General features: G+C 37.2%; 1 protein-coding gene across 2 annotated transcripts in view; it reads right to left on the reverse strand.

Moving 5' to 3' along the window:
• Nucleotides 1-12587, reverse strand: part of Btg4 (BTG anti-proliferation factor 4) — a 163860-nt gene that overhangs the window by 149337 nt on the left and 1936 nt on the right. For both annotated transcript variants that reach the window (XM_023566234.2, XM_063255737.1), the window contains exon 2: nucleotides 598-668. The gene's annotated coding sequence lies outside the window, so the exon portion shown is untranslated. The remainder of the gene's footprint in view (nucleotides 1-597; nucleotides 669-12587) is intronic.

Genomic DNA, 12587 nt, shown 5'->3' on the forward strand with positions numbered 1-12587 from the left:
GCCGCTGAGCTAAATCCCCAGCCCCATAAAATGGTCTTAATGACTGCGAGCTAAGGTTGATGTTAAAGGGAAGGCCCTATAGTTGGCAGATGAGACCTCAAACTCTGCATTCTACTTGAACAAGTCATACAAACTTCCTGAGCTATTAGTCATCTGTAAAAGGGGGATTATAGTAGTAAGCAAGAACAGAATTATTGTGTGAACTAATGATAATATAATAGGAAATATAAACGTGATAAAGAGAGTTGATGTTTTTCTGTTCAAATGCATAGAACTGGGTCTTACTTGTGACACATTCTCATCCATAGGTACAAGCATGGCCTCTTTTACTTATACATACTCATGTACTTATTTATGTATTTGCTTATCATTAAATATGTATGAAAAAATTGCCCAGGATAAGAATTAAAACATTGGTAAACATTTGTTCACAACCTATGAGCTGTCCTTAATCTATTTTCTATCTTCTCTTCCTTTATTCTCACATTTATTATTGATTTTGAAATTATAGCTTTACTGCATATTTGTTATTCCTAAAAATTATATTACTTAATTTCATTTGTCTTTAACTCTTATAAAAAGGAATCATATACTTACCTTTACTAACAATTCTGCTAGGACCGTTCTTGTTCATGTTTCTTATTACACGGGTTTTCTTGGGTTTATACCTATAAGTAGAATTTCCCCAGTTATAAGATACAAGAATGTCAACATTACATAATGACAAACTTTCCAAAGTGGTTCTATCCATTTATACTTTCAAAAGCATTTTATAAGGTTCTAATTCACATTCTCTCCAATATTTGATATTGTCGTATTTCTTAATTTTTGCCAATTAAATGAGTATACAATGATATGATTTTAGTTTTCTTTCCTTGGTTAATAATGACACTGACTTTCTCATCATATTTTATTAGTCAAATGAGTTTTCTCGTCTGTTAAATTCCTGTCATGTATTAACCATTTCCTACCAGATTTAATTTATCTGGAGTTCCTTTTTACATATAGAATGAAGTGGGGTCAATTTCATTTTTTCCCATATATATAGGCAGTTTTTACAAGTCTATTTATTGAAAAGTCCTTCTTTTCAGCATTGATCTGCCATGCCACTTCTATCATATATTAAAGTCCCATATATATATATAGGTCTGTTTCTGAGTTTTTATTTCCCAAAGTTTACTTTTCTAATTCTAAATAAATACCATATTATTTTTATATGCTACCCCTTCAAAATAAACCTTTTAGCCAGTAAAACAATACTATTCAATAAACATTAATCATTTTTCATACTTATTTTGTATTAGTTATATCTGTCAACCACCTGATCTAAACTAATGGTGACATCTATAATCCAGGTTGTTGTTTTCTTTGGAAGTAGTTGTGATTCTGAGACCTCTCGTTACTTTGACCTCTAAGCGCATAATTTTTTTTTTATTGGATCAGCTATTCTCTCCAGGCATTTGCAATGGGACAAGATCAAGGCCAGATCCCAATGTCTGTCCACATCTAATGAGTGACACTGAGCAATGGGGAGAGACAACACTAATGTGGAGAGCGTTGAGCCCCAAGCTACTGCAGTTCATTACTCGGGCTGCATATTATGCCACTAAGCTACTCTTCAGGATAGAGCCTTCCTTTAGACTCGCTCCATCCCCAAGAGAAGCAGCCACTGTCAGCCAATCCCTACAAGTTTTCTACACTCTGGCTTCTGTCATGCCCCATTGTTACCCTTGTGAACACTTACACCAGTGGTCTGAGCCTCTAGTGTCAGTTTTCACAGAAGCTTCCTGCCCCAAAATGCAGATGTACACACATACTTAGCCATTCACACACATACGTAATACATACATGCACACACACACACACACACACACACCATTTCAGAACAGTTCCTCTAAGATTGATGTTGAAGTAGGCAACTAATTACCTATCCTGGAAAAATCTGAAGTTTCACATAAGATTATATTAGACAAAATTGAGCAACAAGTTAACGGTAACTTATCTGAGTCTCCCATTCTCATCATCCACCAACGGTGCCCTGCTCTGTTCTTTGCATTCCTTGAATTCCATTAATTAAAGCTTACCTGTTACCTATTCAAACACCTAATTAACCCAGCTGCTATGATCTGAATCATGTACCCCCCAGCCCCAAAAACTGTGTATGTCGAAATCTAAACCACAAAGTGACGTTATTAAGAGATAGGCTTTCAAGAGGTGATGAGGTCCCGTGCACGAAGCTTCATGAATGGGATTAGTGCCTTTATAAAAAGGCTGCAGAGAGACTTCTCCCCTTTTCTACCCCTTCCAGCAAGATACGACATCTATAAAACAGAGAGTGAGCTTCCAGCAGCTACCAACTCTGTTATCACCTTGATCTTTAGGGACTTATACAGTCCCTAAAACTGTGAGACATAAGTTTCTATTATTCATAAATTAACCAACCTAACCTAATATTTAAAGCAGCTTGCATAAACTAAGACATCAATCATGAAGCTAATGGAAAAAATCAGAATGGCAGGAAAGAAGGAAACTGAAAACTTCCTCACTCAGTAATAAAGTCCACTTTAATAGTGGTTTTTGAAATTTACTTTGTTTACTCCAAAGGAATAAGGCTTTGCAGAAAGGATGTAGAAGGGTGCTAGAGGAAATGTTTTAAGCAAACATAAGCGGTGTATGATTCACTGTGCAGACTCAACCCCTGTAAAAACAGTAGAATTCCTGTGAACACATACAAGCTAGTAACTGTAAACCCCTTTTTCCTATTTCAAGTCTTCTGGGTCACAAGCACGTCATGATTTATCATTCCTGAGACCTTCTCTAACACAGTCCTAACCTTCAGTCCCATCCATCTTCTTCCCTCGTAACTAGCCTGCTGCAGTATTTCAGTTTTTTTCTCACTTCAAGATACTCAGAGGGGTTGAAATGTAGTTCAGTCACACAGTACATGCTTAGGACTCACAAGACCATGGGTTCAATCTCTGGCACTAAAAACAAAAACAAAAGCAAACCAAAAAAAGAAAATTTCTACAGTCTTCAGTTTCACTTTAAATGTCATTTCCTGAGGAAGACTTCTTAACCTCTGCCATTCAGATCAGACCAGAACTCCCTATTATGCAATCTATTAGCTGACAGTATGTTTCTTTTAGAGCATCAGTATAAAAGAGGAATAAGTATAAGTATATCAAGAGAAAAAATGTATATCAAGGTGCTGGGGATTTAGCTCAGTGCATAGGGGCCTACCTTGGAAGTATGCGGTCATGAGTTTGATCCCTGGTACTGATTTTTTTAAAAAGTGTATCAGTACATACATTTATACTTATACTTTACATAAGTATATACTTATACTTTTATATAAGTAGGAGGAAATATAAGGGAAGAGGAAAATTGAAGTCATACACTAGGAGGCAAAAAGGAAAGCATTTTTACTCTATTTTTATAAATATATATTGAAATTTATTTTGTTCCAGGCATTGCGTAGGTTCTAGCAAAAAAGAGGAGAAAAGGCCGTTGAGACAGAGCAACGCCCTCTTGGCTTTTATCACCATTCTCCAGGCTGCTTCCTGGATCTCATCAGCACCTAGAACAATGTCTACCTCAAGGTGCCGCACAGAACAGGATCCATTTTCAAGACCCATGTTTCCCTGCCCTCATCTAATTGACGTTCCAGGCCCTTGGCTCCGTCACGGTGTCCCTGTAAAAAAAGGGGGAAAGGCCTGATCTTTGCTTCTTTCTCTACCCAGACAGCATGGCACAGGTTTCCAGTAATGCTCTAGCTCAGCTGTCAACTTCCTGCTCCTTTGGCATTCTGCAGGATTCACCTATCGAACCCCAGCATTATATTAACTTTACATCTAGGCTATCAAATATTATCCCCCACACTCCCATGACCATACGAATTGTTGTCTCCACAATTCTTGGTTTTCTTACCTCAGCTGGACTTTCTCAGACCTTACTGTGGCCCAGGAAGTTCTCTCTGGGTGCTCGTTAATTTGTCATTTTTTTCTTGGCATATTTTTCAAACATTCACAAGACATGTAAACTCTCTTATTCGTCCCACTCTCACTCTTTGCAGATAACCCACTCTGTATTTCACAGAAGTAATAGATATCCAAGGTAAACCTTCTAAGCTGCGGATTAGCCACTTACCTGCAGGAATACTATCCTTGCTTCCTTTCCCCACCCACATCAGAATGAAGGTGCCTCACCTCCTAAAGAATCCCTTTTGCTGTGGATTTCCTTGCCATCTTTACATGATCTCTAATTACCTTTATTTCAACCTCTCTCACTTTGGTTCATTCTAACAACATTCCACACTCTACTAGATTAAAGAGAAAAGAGAAACACCGCAGTTCTTACCAGACTCTGCATCACCTTCCATCTTCATTTCTTCACAGACAAGTTCCTTAAAGCAGGGGCTGTGCCCATGTGCCCATGTGCCCACTTTCCTTCACCACTTCCCCTCCTGGTACTCTGATCTCTCTTACAAAAATCATCAACCACTCCCTTGTGACTGAATCCAATGAACTCCTTTAAACTTTATCTTAACTAACATTTTCCAGTGGTGGAACGTACTCCTTCCTTCCTAAATCTTCCTCCTCTAAACTCTCTCACCTTCAAGGTTCTTGTCCACTTTCCTTTTTTTTTTTTTTTTTTTGCCTCTCCTCTTTGGTGGGAGGAGAAAGTTCTTTTTATTTGCTCACTCTGGACATGAACATATCCTGTAGGATTCTGATTTCTCCTGCACTCTTGATACTCCCATGTCTATACCCTTGACCATCCTTGATTTAAACTATCAGTATCTTGATATTTACTCTAGATGTTGACCTGAGCTCAGAATTTATGTCTAGATATTATAAATGGCAATCTGGAAATTTGACTCCTACCATAACTAATTTTCTCTAGTATACAAACAAAATATATATTGATTTCTCTGAGTTATTTAACTCTTTTGTGATATTAGAGAAATGAGAAGTAAATGTCTAAATGAAATAGTTGATATACTCTTTAAAGGCTGGGACTATATTTCATTCTCTTTTGTATGTTCAATGCCCAGCAGAGTAAATCCCAAGTGGTAAACTCTCCATAATTGTTCACTCCTATCAACACTCTAAGAGCAATGTTTAACATCTCTCTCTCCCATGCTGCACATCATACCAATGCCATAGTTAGAATTTATCACTTCAGCAGCCTCCTAACTGCAGCTTTGGAATTTCTATACAGAGGGGTTTTGGAGCAGCAAAATAGCCAGAAGGGAAACAGAGAGCCCTCCATGACCTTGTCTCAGGTACGTTTCAGTCTGATCTATGGACATTCTCATCACTAAGTCTAAAATGATGCTCACTGATGCTGGTTACCTGAGTCCTGTATCATACCTCCTTCCTTTGGGAACATCCCTCCTTCTGTTTCTTCTTCAAATGTTCATCCAGTTTCTTTTCACCTGCTTTTACACATCTGCTTAGCTTTTATCATATGGAAGTCTCCCTGTGAACCCTTAAATTGAGCTAAGTGCTTCGCCTTTGAGCTCTCTATGCAAACCTCTTAGTGCTTACGCTATTACATTTACTTATACATCCACCTTCTTCACAATAATCCTCCAAGGTGGGTTCTGTTGTTAACCACTATTCAAGAAATGAGAAAATCAAGCAGAGGGAGAGGTTAAGCCGCTTCCTCAAAGTCAGTAAAGACCACATTCACACTTAAGAATTTGGATGTTAGAGCCCCCACTCTAAACCACAATTTCTCAAGGACAGAGATTGTGTCTTATTTGCTCTGATATTCCCAGCATCTACCATGGTATGCAGCAAATGAATGTATTAAGTATCAAATTAAACAGCATTTGTTGAATTCTGTTTTAAATGTTTAGGAATTTCAAAAGTGCTAAGATATGGTCCTTATCTTGATGGAAGTTCATAACCTAACGGCTTTGGAAAGATTAGTAAAATATTCCGATGATAGAAATGGATGTGCCATGGAAAAAGTAACAGAGTTGAGCAGCTTACACACTGAAAACAGCTGCTATTAGAAGGTCAAGTCTTTTTAAAGTCTTATTCCAGCTGCACAGACACAGAGTCCTCTTAAAACTCATGGCTTGATGAAAAACCAAGTCAAATGATTGTGGACCACTAAACTGTAGAAGGTAAAGGTGAAGGAGTCTAGTGGCAGGTCAGAGCCAGGTTCTGCCCTAGTGACCAGTTACGAATCCATAATTGTGAACCTACCAGGAGCCATACACATGTACTAGAAGTGCTCATACAAAACTAACGGCTGCAATAGATATAGAAATCATGGTAGCAAAATATGAAGATAGTTCATGAAGCTAAAAAACAAGTAACATGATAGATTACAGACAAAAGAATCTAAGTGGTTTTATTATCTGAAACATTGAGCAAAATCAACAAAATGATATTTTAACTATCACAATTTTCATTCATATTTGTAAAAACTTGATTACCGGGTCTGGGGATTTAGCTCAGCGGCATAAGCGCCTGCCTTGCAAGCAGGCAGTCATGAGTTCGATCCCCGGTACTGATTAAAAAAAAAAAAAAAAAACCTTGATTACCTAAAAAATACCTGTGAATGACCTAATGCTTGTGAAACCATGCCCTCCCATGGGCCATTGGCAACCCTGTACATTGTGAAGAGAACTAAGAAGCCAACCTGCGGGGCTGGGGATTTAGCTCAGCGGCATAAAAACACCTGCCTTGCAAGCAGGCAGTCGTGAGTTCGATCCCTGGTACCGATAAAAAATGAAAAAGACCAAAAAAAAAAAAGAAGCCAACCTGCACCCTTCCAGCATGCAGACTGGGAGACAAGAAGAGCACTCCCTCACCTGATGGTAAGCAACTGGCTCACTCGGAAGAACACAGGCTAGCAACTAAAGTAAAAAAACACCTTAATGATTGTATTGTTTGAATGATGTTGCAGGCCTAAACAAGCAGTCTTGGTATCTAGTTAGAGGATAACAATATGCGATATAGGATTTCCTTCTGTCTTGTTTTTGAAATCAAGTATTATTCTATTTTGATTTGTTTTATACCCTTTAAAATAAATAATACTTTTTATTTCAAAAGACCGAGGCAGCTTGACTAGTGTTAGTCTGTACTGTGGGCAATGGTTGGTAAGAAAACTAGCACAATCCTTGACTGAATTAGTGTGAGTATAGTGTCAGGATCAAAGGAACACTGGATGGCCAGTATTCTAAACTGCTTAGACTACCTCTGAACCATCACGTCCTCTTTTGAGAACAATATTTTAAAAGAGAGACTGATACACGAATTCCAAGACACACAAGAAGGATAGAAAATTGCAAATATAGACAGTGAAGTTGGAAGTGTTTTGCCTGGACAACTGAAGAAAGACGATAAAAACTTTATTTGTTCTTTTGTTTATAATGTCTTGTTCCAGAGAAAAGAACTAAAATTTATGGGCAGAAGTTATAAAGAAGCCGGGACAAAGAAATGCTTTCAACAGATGCCAAGTGTCTCATAGTAGACTGGGTTTTGCACGAAGCAGTAAATCAAGGACAAACTGTCTGTCAAATGCCTAGAGATTTATATGTCACATATAGAGGTGACTCATGACCCTCTCTAAGATACATTTCAAATGTAACATCCTAAGAAAGGTTGTCATCTAGGAGGAGATACAAAATTTTGAAGTTATTTTCAGGGGTTACACAGAATCAACACTCTTCATTTAGAGAAGAGGCATCACAAGTAAAACCAATCTTTAAAAAATTAAAACTTAAGGCATGGTTACCATCCTTCAAAAGAGTTAAATACTGCCCCTTAGAATGGTTTTTCTGCATTCCATAAATTTTAATATATTGTGTTTCATTTTCATTTGTCTCATGATAATTTCTAATTTTCCTTTTGACTTCTTTTTTGAATCATTGTTTGCTCAGGAATGTGCAATGGAAGAGAACAGGAAACCTAGAAATAACCTCTCACATACACATTCAGTTGATCTTTACCTAAAGTGCCAAGGGTACACGATAGTCTTCAACAAATACTGTTGGTAAAACTGAGAATCTACACGTGAAAGAATGAAATCGCACCCTCATGCTATGTGCGAAAATCAACTAAAGACTTACTGGAAGACCTGAAATTATCAAACTGCTAGAGGAAATCAAAGGTGACAATCTTCTTGACATTGGTCTTAGCAATGATTTCTTGGATATGACACCAACAGCACAGAAAACAAGAGCAAAATTAGAGGTAGAATGACATTAAACTAAAAACCTTCCAAATGTAAAGAAAATAATCGGTAAAAAGGCAACTTAATGGGAGAAAAATTTTGCAATCCATATATGTGGTAAGAGATTAATACCCCAAATATATAAGAAACACCTACTCAACTGCAAAAAAAAAAAAATTAAAAATGGATGAGGGAATTGAATAGACATCTCTAAAGAGAATATATGAACAGGCCCAAGACATACAAAAAAGTGCTCAACATTCCTAATCAACAGGGAAATACAAATCAAAACCATGAGTTATCACCTCATACCTCTGAGGATGGCTATTATTTAAAAAATAAATGAATGGTGGCAAGCATGTGGAGAAATTGGAACCCTTATATATGAGTTGTGGGAATGTAAACCAAGGATTCATCTATCCCACTTCTGGGTATTTATCTAATAGAATTGAAATGTGTATCTCGGAGAGATAGCTGTACTCCCAAATTCAGCATTATTCATAACAGCCAACGTATGCAAACAACTTAAAGATCTAACAGGAGATAAATGAGAAAGAAAACATGGCACATATGCTGTATGATCGAAATATATAGTGAATGTTTAAACTTTTAAAAAAATTCCTACAATATCACACCTAAAATCCCAGCACTGAGGAGGCTGAGGCAGGAGAATGGTAGCAAGTTCAAGACCAGCCAAGGCTTCAAAGTGAGCTCAAGGCCAGCTTGAACTGCATAGTGAGACTGTGTCTCAAAAAGACAAAAAAGAATTACAATAAAAAACACATTGCTATTAGTCCCCCACAGAATATTCCCTCTTGCCTCACACACATTCATTCTTGCCACTTTCAGCAGCAGCTCTGGAAGTCTTCTTCCTTAAGTGCTTTTATTATGAGGTATGATCAGAAATACAGTGAATGCAGCGGTCAAGTGTCATTCAGTAGAAAGGCAAGCTCAGAAAAACATTATAGTATACACAGTCACCAGATTTGGCACTGTGGGATTCCTGGTTCTTCCCCAAAGTCAAAATAACCACACAAGCTAAACATTTTTTTTTTTGTCTTTTTCATTTTTATCTGTACTGGGGACGGAACTCACGACCGCCTGCTTGCAAGGCAGGTGCTTATGCCGCTGAGCTAAACCCCCAGCTCCTAGCTAAATATTTTGGATCGATTCAGAATACAGAAGCAGCCACAAGCAAAGTCACTCACATAAGAGGACTTCAGACACTGCTTCAGAAAGTGGCAACAATAAGCTAAGTGTGTTCAAAGTGAAGGAAAGACTTGGAAGGGGAATTATGTCAGTGTGTTTTAACTGTAGTAAATTTTTAAATGTTCACTGTGGTTCTATCACACTGTATATATACACACACATATAATACTATTCTTCTTGAAGAAAGGAAATCCAGCGATATGCAACAGTATAGATGAACCTGGGAGGCATTATGCTAGCTGAAATAAGCTAGTTGCAGACAAACAGTGCATGATCCTACCTATATGAGGCACCTAAAATAGTCAAACTCATTGGAACAATAGAATGGTGGTTGCCTGAGGCTCTCAGTGGGGTGGGGAGTTGTTCAACAGGAATAAAGTTTCAGTGACGCAAAATTAATAAGCTCTAGAGATCGGCTGAACAACACAGTACCTATAGTTAACAATACTTTATCTGTTCCAGAGATCTGCTGAACAATGTAGCCTTTATAGCTAACTATTTTATTATATACTGAAAATTTTGAGAGTAGATCTGTTAAGTGGTCATAATGCACATAGGAAAAGATGGAAACTTTTGATTGCAAGGATGGTTTTATGGGTGCCCGCTGGTGTTCAACTTAGTAAACTGTATGTATACATTAAAAATGTACTGTTTTTAATATAAAATCAATTAGACTTCAATAAATCTGTTTAAAAATAAAATTAAAGCAGAGAAGAAAGATTTCTTCAAAGAATTTCAATCTTCTAGTGTATTTCCACAATAGTGACCTTACATATAGTGGCACCCACATGTTCATTAAACTGACAGGTTGATGCCTATTTCACAAATATCTGTATCTTACACTAGTAAGAAGCTCCTGGCATTGGTACAGGATTGGTGCTGGATTTTCTCATATGCTGTCTGTCTTTAATAAGACAAATCTTTATAACCTAGTTTTCCTAAGCAAATTCAACTAATAAAGATCTCACCCTTTTTATTTCAACAAAATCTTAAAGCCAGAATTAATCCTCTCAGTGTGTTGACTTTCCTTTGCTCTTGAAATAAAAGAAAAAAGCACAAGTAAAAATGCAGGCATTCACAATTAAGGAAACAAACGGTAAATACCTTGCTTTTCAAGTTCACAGGCTGTCTGCTTCAGCAAAACATGCGTGTGCTGTTTTGAGCCACAACATCTTCTTTCCTCAAATTTCATATCACTCTTTTGTTACCCTAACTCCTCTCCCCATTCCACACTTTTGTTTATAAATTCATTTTACTCAAAGTATGTTATAGAATTAATTCACTATCTTTCTTAATTTTTCATCTATCTTCTTTTGCCTTTTGAAGTGTTAATATTTTTCTGTTCAACTCAGTGACAAATGGACTCCCAGGATCAGCTGAAAATCTTGCATTTTAAAGCTCAAGTAAATATGTATCTATTTTTGTATCTATGTATCTAAATATCAAGTAAAGATCAAAAAATGTGGTAATTAGAGTGTTCTCCCTCACTGACACTAAAACCAGAGATAGAAAGATGGGGACTCAGGAAGTTCTCTTTTCTTTTTCTTCTTCCTCTTGTCTTTAATGATTTATTTTCCTGAGTGCATGGGAGAGAGAGAGAAACAGAGAGAGAGAGAGAGAGAGAGAGAGAGAGAGAGAGAGAGAAGGCGTAGAGAAGGAGGAAAGAAGAGAAAGAGGGAGGGAGGAAAGCAGAAATAGTATAACATTAGTAAATGCTCAAATGCATATAGCTATTATTTAATTAGAAGGAAAGAGATGTAAGGGATATAAAGAATTGAAATAGGAGGAGGAGTAGACTCTTAGAATGAGGAAACACAACGGAACCAGGAGACTCAAAGTTGCAATATTCTGAATCAGTCTACATACAGTAAGTAGCTCAAGGTGACATTTACAAGCTACTGGTAGTTTTCAGTGCTACCGGTGCTGCATTTCCACATGCCAAGGCTGGCTTTTCATCAGGCCCCGTCTCTCTCCACCTCGTTCCTCCCTTTCTCTACCCTGTCGACTCCCTCAGCACACTCATGCAGAACTCTGGCTTTCCGAACCTCTGCTGGTACCAGTCCTCTCTCTTCTTTTTGGCTTCCAATCAGTTCTTATTCCCAGGTGCAGGAGGTGGCTGGCCTGCCTATCTGATTAAGACAATCAGATAAAAACCAATCAATCTCTGCTCAGAAGGTGTACTGCAAAGAAAGAGGCTATTGATTCTAGTGGGACTATACGCATTTGCTGATTCTTGAATAAGTAAGTGCCTTTTCATTGATTCCTCCCCTCCAAAACAATGAAAACATTTATCTAAGTGGCAAATGTACATGGGAACAATTTTTGAACTGAGATATTATGTGGGCTGTTGGTTTAGTTAGAGGATCCCTCATATTCCACTCCCATCAGTCCAGATGTCTGATCAGTCTCAGCCTTCTCCTGATTTTTCTCCTCACTTTTATAAACACCCAGTAAAATAAAGCATTTGGGGACAGTAAAGGTCAGAATCACAGTGAGTAGCGAAGAGCCCAAGAGCCACTCAATGTTGCACTAAAAAAAAATATACATATTGCAAAAATATTAATTTTCATTAAGAATTAGAACTACAGAGAAGTTACAAGAACTGTACAATTAACTACCACATACACTTTACCTAGATACATCAATTAAAGTTTTGTCATACTTATCTTTGTTAAACCATTTGAGAATAAGTTGCATATATACAAATTTATTATATCATTATTATTATTATATCATTACTTCTTAACAAGGGCCCTTTTTTCATAATATAGTACAATTATAAAATCCGAGAAACTTAACATATTCAAACTTAACATAAACTTACCATATTCATATCCATATTCAAATTTTCACAACTGTCCTGAAAATTTCCCTCGTAACATTTTTTTAGGATCATATGTTGCCTTTAGCATCATCTCACTAATCCCTTAATCCTAGAACCACTCCTTAGCCTTCGTCTTTCTAGACTGACTTTTTTTTAAAGAGAATGTTTTTAGTAGAATTCTCCATTTGCATTTTTGATTATTTCTTTGTGATAGAGTCAGCATATGCCTTTTTACAGGGATATCATATGACAGAAATGTGTCCTCACATCACATCATTTTACACCATCACTGGTGACACTGATCATCTGGTTAGGATGGTGTCTGCCAGATTTGTCCACTGTAAAAGTGCCTTAGTTACAT

The sequence above is a fragment of the Cavia porcellus genome, unplaced genomic scaffold (genome assembly GCF_034190915.1).
Source record: "Cavia porcellus strain 051 isolate PalLab524CR breed Dunkin Hartley unplaced genomic scaffold, mCavPor4.1 scaffold_9, whole genome shotgun sequence".
NCBI classification, from domain to species: Eukaryota; Metazoa; Chordata; class Mammalia; order Rodentia; family Caviidae; genus Cavia; species Cavia porcellus.